This window comes from Artemia sp. Qi Xiang Cuo, chromosome 3 (genome assembly GCF_049724085.1).
Source record: "Artemia sp. Qi Xiang Cuo chromosome 3, ASM4972408v1, whole genome shotgun sequence".
Taxonomy (NCBI): Eukaryota; Metazoa; Arthropoda; class Branchiopoda; order Anostraca; family Artemiidae; genus Artemia; species Artemia sp. Qi Xiang Cuo.
Window position 1 is genome coordinate 54,407,128 of NC_142796.1, and position 8,248 is coordinate 54,415,375.

At 40.7% G+C, this 8,248-nt stretch overlaps 1 pseudogene; it reads left to right on the forward strand.

Moving 5' to 3' along the window:
- Nucleotides 1-8,248, forward strand: part of LOC148954287 (uncharacterized) — a 35,518-nt pseudogene that overhangs the window by 12,284 nt on the left and 14,986 nt on the right.

Below are 8,248 nucleotides of genomic sequence, written 5' to 3' on the forward strand. Positions count from 1 at the left end.
TTTTTTTTTCGTTTAAGTGTAAGAGTTGGAATATTTCTGTTGTGTTTTGTGTGTTTGTGTTTTTGTTTATTTTTGTTTATATCTTTGTGTCTGTGTGTGTGTGTGTTTGTGTGTGTTTGTGTGTGTGTGTGTTTGTGTGTGTGTGTTTGTGTGTGTGTGTTTGTGTGTGTGTGTTTGTGTGTTTGTGTGTGTTTGTGTGTTTGTTTGTGTTTTTTTGTGTTTGTGTGTTTGTGTGTGTGTGTGTTTATTTGTGTGTGTATGTTTGTGTTTGCATGTTTGTGTTTGTGTGTTTGTGTGTGTGTGTTTGTGTGTTTTTGTGTGCGTGTTTTTGTGTGTGTCTTTGTGTGTGTGTGTGTTTGTGTGTGTGTTTGTGTGTGTGTGTTTCTGTGTATTTGTTTGTGTGTGTGTGTTTTTGTGTTTGTGTGTTTGTGTGTGTTTTTTTTTGTGTGTGCGTGTGTTTGTGTTTTTTTTTTTGCGTGTGTGTGTTTGTGTTTGTGTGTGTGTTTGTTTGTGTGTGTGTGTGTTTGTGTGTGTGTTTGTGTTTGTATGTTTGTGTGTTTGTGTTTTTGTGTGTGTGTTTGTTTGTCTGTCTTTGTGTGTGTATGTGTGTTTTTTTTTATGTGTGTGTGTTTTTGTGTGTTTGTTTGTTTATATATGTGTTTTTTTGTGTGTATGTGTGTTTTTTTTTTTGTTTTTTTGTTTGTGTTTTTGTGTGTATGTGTGTGTTTGTGTGTTTGTGTGTTTGTGTGTGTGTGTGTTTGTTTTTTTGTTTTTTTTTTTTGTTTGTGTTTGTTTTGTTTTTTTTGTGTGTGTGACATTCTGAAGATGTTTCAAAGTTCATTTTAGATTTTTTTTTTTCATTGAAATGTAAGATCTGGAATATTTCAGTAGTGTTTTGCCGTGGTTTACCTTGTCACTGTTACATTCTCTTGTTGTTTCAAAGTTCATTTTGGATTTATTTTTTCGTTGAAATGTAAGATTTGGAATATTTCAGTAGTGTTATCTCGCTGTTACATTCTGAAGATGTTTCAAAGTTAAATTTGGATTTTTTTTTCGTTGAAATGTAAGAGTTGATATATTTCAGTAGTGTTTCATCGTTGTTTACCTTATCACTGTTACATTCTGAAGATGTTTCAAAGTTCATTTTGTATTTTTTTCGTTGAAATGTAGGAGTTGGAATATTTCAGTAGTGTTTTGTCGTGGATAATCTTGTCACTGTTACATTCTGAAAATGTTTAAAAGTTCATTTTGGATTTTTTTCGTTGAAATGTAGGAGTTATATTTCAGTAGTGTTCTGTCATGGTTTACCTTGTCACTGTTAAACTCTTTTGATGTTTCAAATTTCATTTTGGATTTTTTTTTTCATTGAAATATAATAGTTGGAATCTTTCAGTAGTGTTTTGTCATGGTTTACCTTGTCACAGTTACATTCTGAAGATGTTTCAAAGTTCATTTTGGTTTTTTCTCTTCGTGAAACGTTTAAACTGATTTTTCTCCTCATGAAACTGGCGCACAAAAAATATTCTGTTCTACTTGATAAAAAAAAATAATGACCAGCTACATGTCATTCTAAGAGATGTAAAAAAAAGTTGAAAAACTATATCAAGTTAAAAAAAAAAAATGGAGGGGGGTCAGAGGGAGGGGGGTTGGAGGTTGGGGGTAGGGTGGGGTAGCAGGGGTTTGGGTAGGGGTAGGGGGAGGGGGGAGGGGTAGGGGTTGGGGGCACAAAGTTGGGGGAGGGGGTCCTTGGGGTTGGGTTAGAGTACCTTACAACACTGTTCAAATGGTAGTTGTGTATTATAACGAACACAGTTGAGAATCATCCAAATAAAAAAAAAACATATGTATCTCCGAATAGGAGTTAGCATTCCCTCAAATGGTTTACCATTTTTGTTTCTGTCAACGCCTATAATCATACCATAATGAAGATTCATGTCCAACATTAAAACATCCATAACAGTTCGAATAACTCATCGTCAGAGTTTTTATACCCGTGTTCAAGGCCAAACATAAAAAAAACACGCCTAACGCATTGCCATAAAATTTCGTAACAATCAAGTTCGTTTACCCATACCATGAAAAGAATCACCATACCATGAAAACAGTCATGACTTTTAACAGAAACATGATATTTAACACCAAAACCATGGTTTCGTGAACAGCACAAATTTTCATTTTATGGTGATTCTGATTACAACATAAAAAAACCAACCACAGATATGAATTTTTAGACGTGGTGATTTCTACCTGTCTGCTACCTTATATTAATATATGCAAAAACGATAGGACCCCGCTCTTAACTGTTATAGCTATATGGGGGGACTGTGCGCTCTCTACCATTATACCTATATGGGGGGACTGTGCGCTCTCTATCATTATAGCTACATGGGGGGACTGTGCACTCTCTATCATTATAGCTACATTGGCTACCTGCCCTCCTGGAGATATTGATGCAGTAATGTCCTATTACCCCTCTTTCTTTAATTGATGCATCACTACTTACGTCTTCGCTTTTGTCTAGTAGTAACCATAAGTGTCATCAAATCAATGTTTCTACTACTGCTGCTGCTGCTAGGTGTAGGCCTACTAGTATTTTCCAAGATTGATTTAAAATCTTCTTCTTGTTCTTCTTCTTTTTTAAATGGTGATGGTGTTCTTTGACGACTGGCACTATGTTTTTTTTTAATTTCTTTAGAATTTGCTTATTGGTAGTAAGACTTTTCGGTAAGTTTAATGTATTTAAAAAGTTATCTAGATGATTGTCAAATGACAATAATCCTTTACGATTTGTAACCATATTATAAATTAAATCAGGTACATTATGACTATTTCCATGAATTATGATTCGTTTCCCAGTGCTATCAACCTGAACAGGGTGATCTTGACGAGCATCACTTGCCAACAAGAGATATGTTAAGACTTTTTTACTTTTTTCACGATATGAGTGTGGTAATAGGTCTCCAATACTTGAAACCAAGGCCGTATCTGAGGGGGGGGAGGGGGTTTTAGCCCCACCCCCACCCCGAAATGTCCAAAAAAATTGTTTCTTTTCAATACTTTGGCCTCTTTATGAAACTCACATATTTTAAGCTTACCAAATCACAAGGTCACTATAATTACCGGCTTCGCTTCAACTAGTTGCCGTTGAGTGAACAATAGAATCAATTATTAGGATTAGGCAGCATATCCTCTTCTTCAACTCAGCCTTCTCTTAGCTGGTGCAATCCAATCCCAGGTCAGTTTGTACGGAACACTGGAACAGCGAAGAAGCGACAAGCGGATAACGATTTATTTCGATACGTTCAAGGGAAAAGACCCGCATTAGAAAGCGTGGAAACCAAGCAACCAGAGCCAGAATGCGAATCTCAGAACAGGTGCACTAGGATGAAAGACCAGTATCCGATTGAGCAAAATTATGTGAAACTAAAACCCTCACATCTTGTTACTAAAGAGAAATTGAGAAGAATTGTATATATCAATGAATAGCTAAGAATCTGAGCTATGCATCAATACAGTTATTACTAAAATTATTCTAGCGCTTGAAATTATTAGTTTATTGACTTACCTCCAAGAACCTCTTTTCGGAAATACCAATTATCCTATTTTGATGTATATATCCTTTCAGTGTTTCAGGTTTTCTTTACATTATGGTTGCAGCGGCAGATGCAACCTAGTAAAGAGCGAGCCACAGCCCATTGTAATCAAAAGTTGAAAGACGTGTTTTCAAAAAATCGGTCTAGTGAGACAAAAATTGCCATTTGACACTGAATCAGTAATAGTGACTGTTGTTTCGGTTAATATTAGTAGAATGCTAATAATAAATTTGCATAGACATATAGCAAATACCATGCTATTTGCATAGACATATAGCAGATACCATGTTATTCTAACAGACATATAGGAAATATCATGTTATTCTACAACGCCCCCGTACCAAACAGGTTTTTTTCTGATAGATATCCTATTCTACTGGTCATTACACTCTTTCAAAGAGGAACGAGTATAACTTGATTGGTGATTAGGATTTGAATAAAAGGAATAGTTTTCTTTACAATTCATACTAGTAAGAGAATTAAATTCAAAGAGAATAGTTTTTATTTGCAAGGATATTAGTGAAGAAAAAAAATGAGTTATGTATTTACATTATTGGAAATTAATGATGGAACCGACAGCAGTAGAAGCAACGATATACGAGTACCTAATGTAGCTGTGGAAATAACTGCTGGCTGTAGACTATGTCTTGAATGGGACACTATGTATGCTAGATACGTGATATCATTAAGCAAATTTAAGCAGGAGGAGCAGCTGTGTTTTGCTGGAAAAGTAAATATTCTCCATATAAATAAACTTTATGTCAGCATTAGATGTCCTATCGAAATATATTGATGAGAACAAAATGAATCAGTGAATATTATTATTGTAATTATGATCAATAAAACTGTTTCTAAATCAGTGGTATTTTTTCTTTATATTGTAGACAAGCGTATATTTTCTAGAGTAGAAAAAAGAAATTCTGGTTAGTCTGAAGTTGATCGTGAGAGAGTTAGGACTAAAAAAAAAAAATGGATAGATTCTAGAATGATTGAATCATGAGAAATCTAGTTCTTATGGAAAAACATTTAATTCTAGACGGTGATTTTCTGGAGTTGTCTATTCAAAGGAAGATATTTTCTCGAGGAATGCTTGTCGATACAATGAAAACTGATTCTCCATCATTAGACTACCGTATGAAGCTTCTACATTGATATCCAAATGCATTTACACAATTTATTGATATATTGATCACGACACGATAAAATTATATTGTGGACATGCTTTCAAACATTAGTTTAGAAATTTAGGACTTTTTTTCATAAGAAAGATGGTGCTCAAGGATGATTTACTCCTCTCTCTCTCTCTCAGACAATTTTTTTTGGAGGCGAATGGAGTTCGTCCGGAATGATGCAGACCTTGTCTGGTGACCACGTGCCTCTGGATATGGGGTCATCCCCTAACTAAACACTCCGATCAGGGTGGCTGCAACCTTATGTGGCGGGTGGAGCCCACCCCGGGAATATCAGTATCTAGGTTAAACCTAGCTCTAATCAGATTCCAGGCCTAGGGTCGGTTGGGCTAGCGACCCTCCACCGGAAAATCAAGTGCTACGCAAAGTGACTACATAGCCTCGGATCCAGACCTCCTTTTAAGATCTCGACCTACGCGCGTCAACGGACATGCTGACGACGTCAGAAAGACTGACAGACTGAACCTTCTAGACCAAAGGGGGCTTCGAATAGCCACCTGGAATGTTTTGACCCTGAATGCACCTGCATCAAAGAACCTACTTTCTCAAGAACTTCGTAAGAATAAAGTGGCGATTGCAGGTCTCACAGAAACCCGTCTTACTGGACGTGGAGAAGAGCGAATAGGCGATAATTACTCGTTAGTCTGGTCTGGAGGGAGCATGAGAAGAAATGGTGTTGGCCTCGCACTAAACGGCCTTGCAAGAAAGACCTTACTCTTGCACGAAGCTGTATCGGACAGAATAATGAAGGCCCGCTTTGGGCACAAGCATGGCAAGATGACAATTTTTGTATGCTATGCCCCGATCAACGATTCCGACGACGTAACCAAGGAAGAGTTCTACTCTGCTCTGTCCAGATGTCTGTCAACAGTTTCCCCCCGCGATGTCACTGTTCTTCTCGGTGACTTCAATGCTACAGTGCGAGATGATATGGGTGTTTGGCGTGGCACAATTGGACCTGTATCCCCCGACCCATTGAACGATAACGGCCTTCGCCTACTCGAACTGTGCCGATCCCATGAACTTGTGATCGCAAACACCTACTTTCAACGTAAGACTATCCACCAATACACGTGGTATAGTAACGACGGTTGCACAAAGAAGATGATTGACTACGTCATTATTTCTAAACGCTGGAGATCATCGCTGAAGAACTGCAGAAGTTACAGATCAGCAGAGCTCGGAAATGCAGATCACAGGCTTGTATGTGCTGATGTTCAGCTTCGCCTCCATGCACAGCGATCGGAAAGAAAACCAGTAGCAGCGGATATTGGGAAACTAAAGGAGCCATATACTCGCCAGAAGTATAGTGTTGAGATATCAACTCGCTTTGAGCTCCTGGGCACACTCAACAACAGCGAAGACGCCTGGAAGTATTTTAAATCACAGAACAGCGAAGCAGCACAGCTGGTGCTTGGCAAGCGGAGTTTCCCGAAGAAATCGTGGCTAACTGACGAAACACTGCAGGTCATAGAGCAAAGGCGGAGGGCAAGACTTCCTGGGGACATGGCCACCTATCGAAGGCTCAATGGAGTGCGGAACAGACTTATTCACCGAGACCGAACTCAGTTTGTTGCAAGGAAGGCCGATGAATTCGAACTAGCAGCAAAAACGAAAGACATGGGTAGCCTGTTCAAACACCTCCGCGATCTCACAGAAAATAAAACACCAGCATTGGGACCCGTCCTATCCAGGGATGGAACACTTCTCTCTGATGAGGGTTCTTGTCTCGAGCGGTGGAAGGACACCGTCTGCTCACTCCTGAACAACACTAACCCGTATATGGCTCTTACTGATAGTCCCAGCCAACCTGGCAGTCCAAGATCCGAAACAGATACTCCTCCAGGCGAGCCTTCCAGCCCCTCAAACATTGGAAATGAAGTAAAAGGGCTCAAGAACAATAAAGCTGCCGGTATCTGTGGCCTGAGTGCAGAGCTGCTAAAATATGCAGGTCCTGTTATGCTCCTGTTTCTCCACACCCTGTTCTCTACAATCTGGCAAACCGAGATAATTCCCGAAGATTGGCGGAAGGGTGTCATTATCCCTTTATGGAAGAGGAAAGGTTCTAGAAACGACTGCTTGAACTACCGTGGAATAACCCTACTGTCTGTCCCAGGAAAACTTTTCTCAATGGTCCTGCTAGATCGATGTCGAAATATCATTCGTAAAATCCGGCGACCGGAGCAAGCTGGTTTCATGTCAGACCGTTCAACCATCAAGCAGATTTTTACGATCCGACAAATCATAGAAAAAGCCACGGAGTTCCGACAAAAATCTTTTTTTACCTTCGTCGACTTCCATGCTGCGTTCGACTCAGTGGACCGAGAAGCTCTTTGGCGGATTCTAGAATCGACAGGCCTCCCTAAGAAATACTGCAGACTCTTCAAAGCTCTACACCATGGGACGGAGAGCTGTGGTCAAGTGAACGGCCGCCGCAGCCCGTTCTTCCAAATCACGACAGGAGTGCGCCAAGGATGTGCAGTTGCCCCAGAGCTCTTCAATGTCATCATAGACTACGTTATGACTAGGACTACTTCACGTCTCAGCTTTGGACTCAAGTTTGGAGATCGTGTCATTACAGATGCTGATTTTGCCGATGACTTGGCCATTTTGGCGGACTCCATGGAGCAGTTGCTGGAAGCGCTTCGAATCCTACGAGAAGAGGCTGCAAAAGTAGGACTGCAGAAAAACTGGACTAAAACGAAAATTATGGCCATAGACCCATCCTCTCCTGCTGCCAATCCTTCAGTTAGCCTGGATAGCACCACTAGCATCGAAGTTGTCCAAAGGTTCACCTACCTAGGCTCCATATTTTCTTCAGATGGCTCGCTTCTTTCTGAACTACAAGCGAGAATATCCAAAGCGTCTTCTGCCATGGGCAGACTGAACCGTCACCTCTGGCGAAAACCGAACATCAGTCGCACAACAAAGCTGCGGATTTTCAACACCCTCGTCGGCTCTGTGATGCTCTATGGAGCTGAGACGTGGCAAGCTTCAGCCGCAACCCTCAAGACAATTGATGTCTTTCAGTCGAAGAGCCTGAGGAGGATCGAAGGTCTACGATGGCTCGACTTTGTCAGCAATGAGAAGCTGCTGCAGCTCACCAAACAGTCTCGGTTTTCGACCCAAGCAGCCGAGCGAACATTACGATGGTTCGGACACCTACTTCGAATGCCTCCACACATACCTGCGAAAACGATCCATGACTTCGACCCTGTCAAAGCCGGTTGGAGGCGACCTCGCGGCCGACCGAAGAAACAATGGTCTGACAGCCTGTCCGAGTTCCTGGCGATGGCAAATATCAGGTTGAGCGATGTGCAACCTCTTGCCATGGACCGAAGTGGATGGAGGAGGCAGACGTCACTCTCTACGCCGAGCAGCGCCCGGCAGGAGACATAAGTCAAGTAAGTCAAGTCAAGTCTCTCTCTCAGACAATTTGTTTTTGTTGCTAGCTCAGTTTCATTG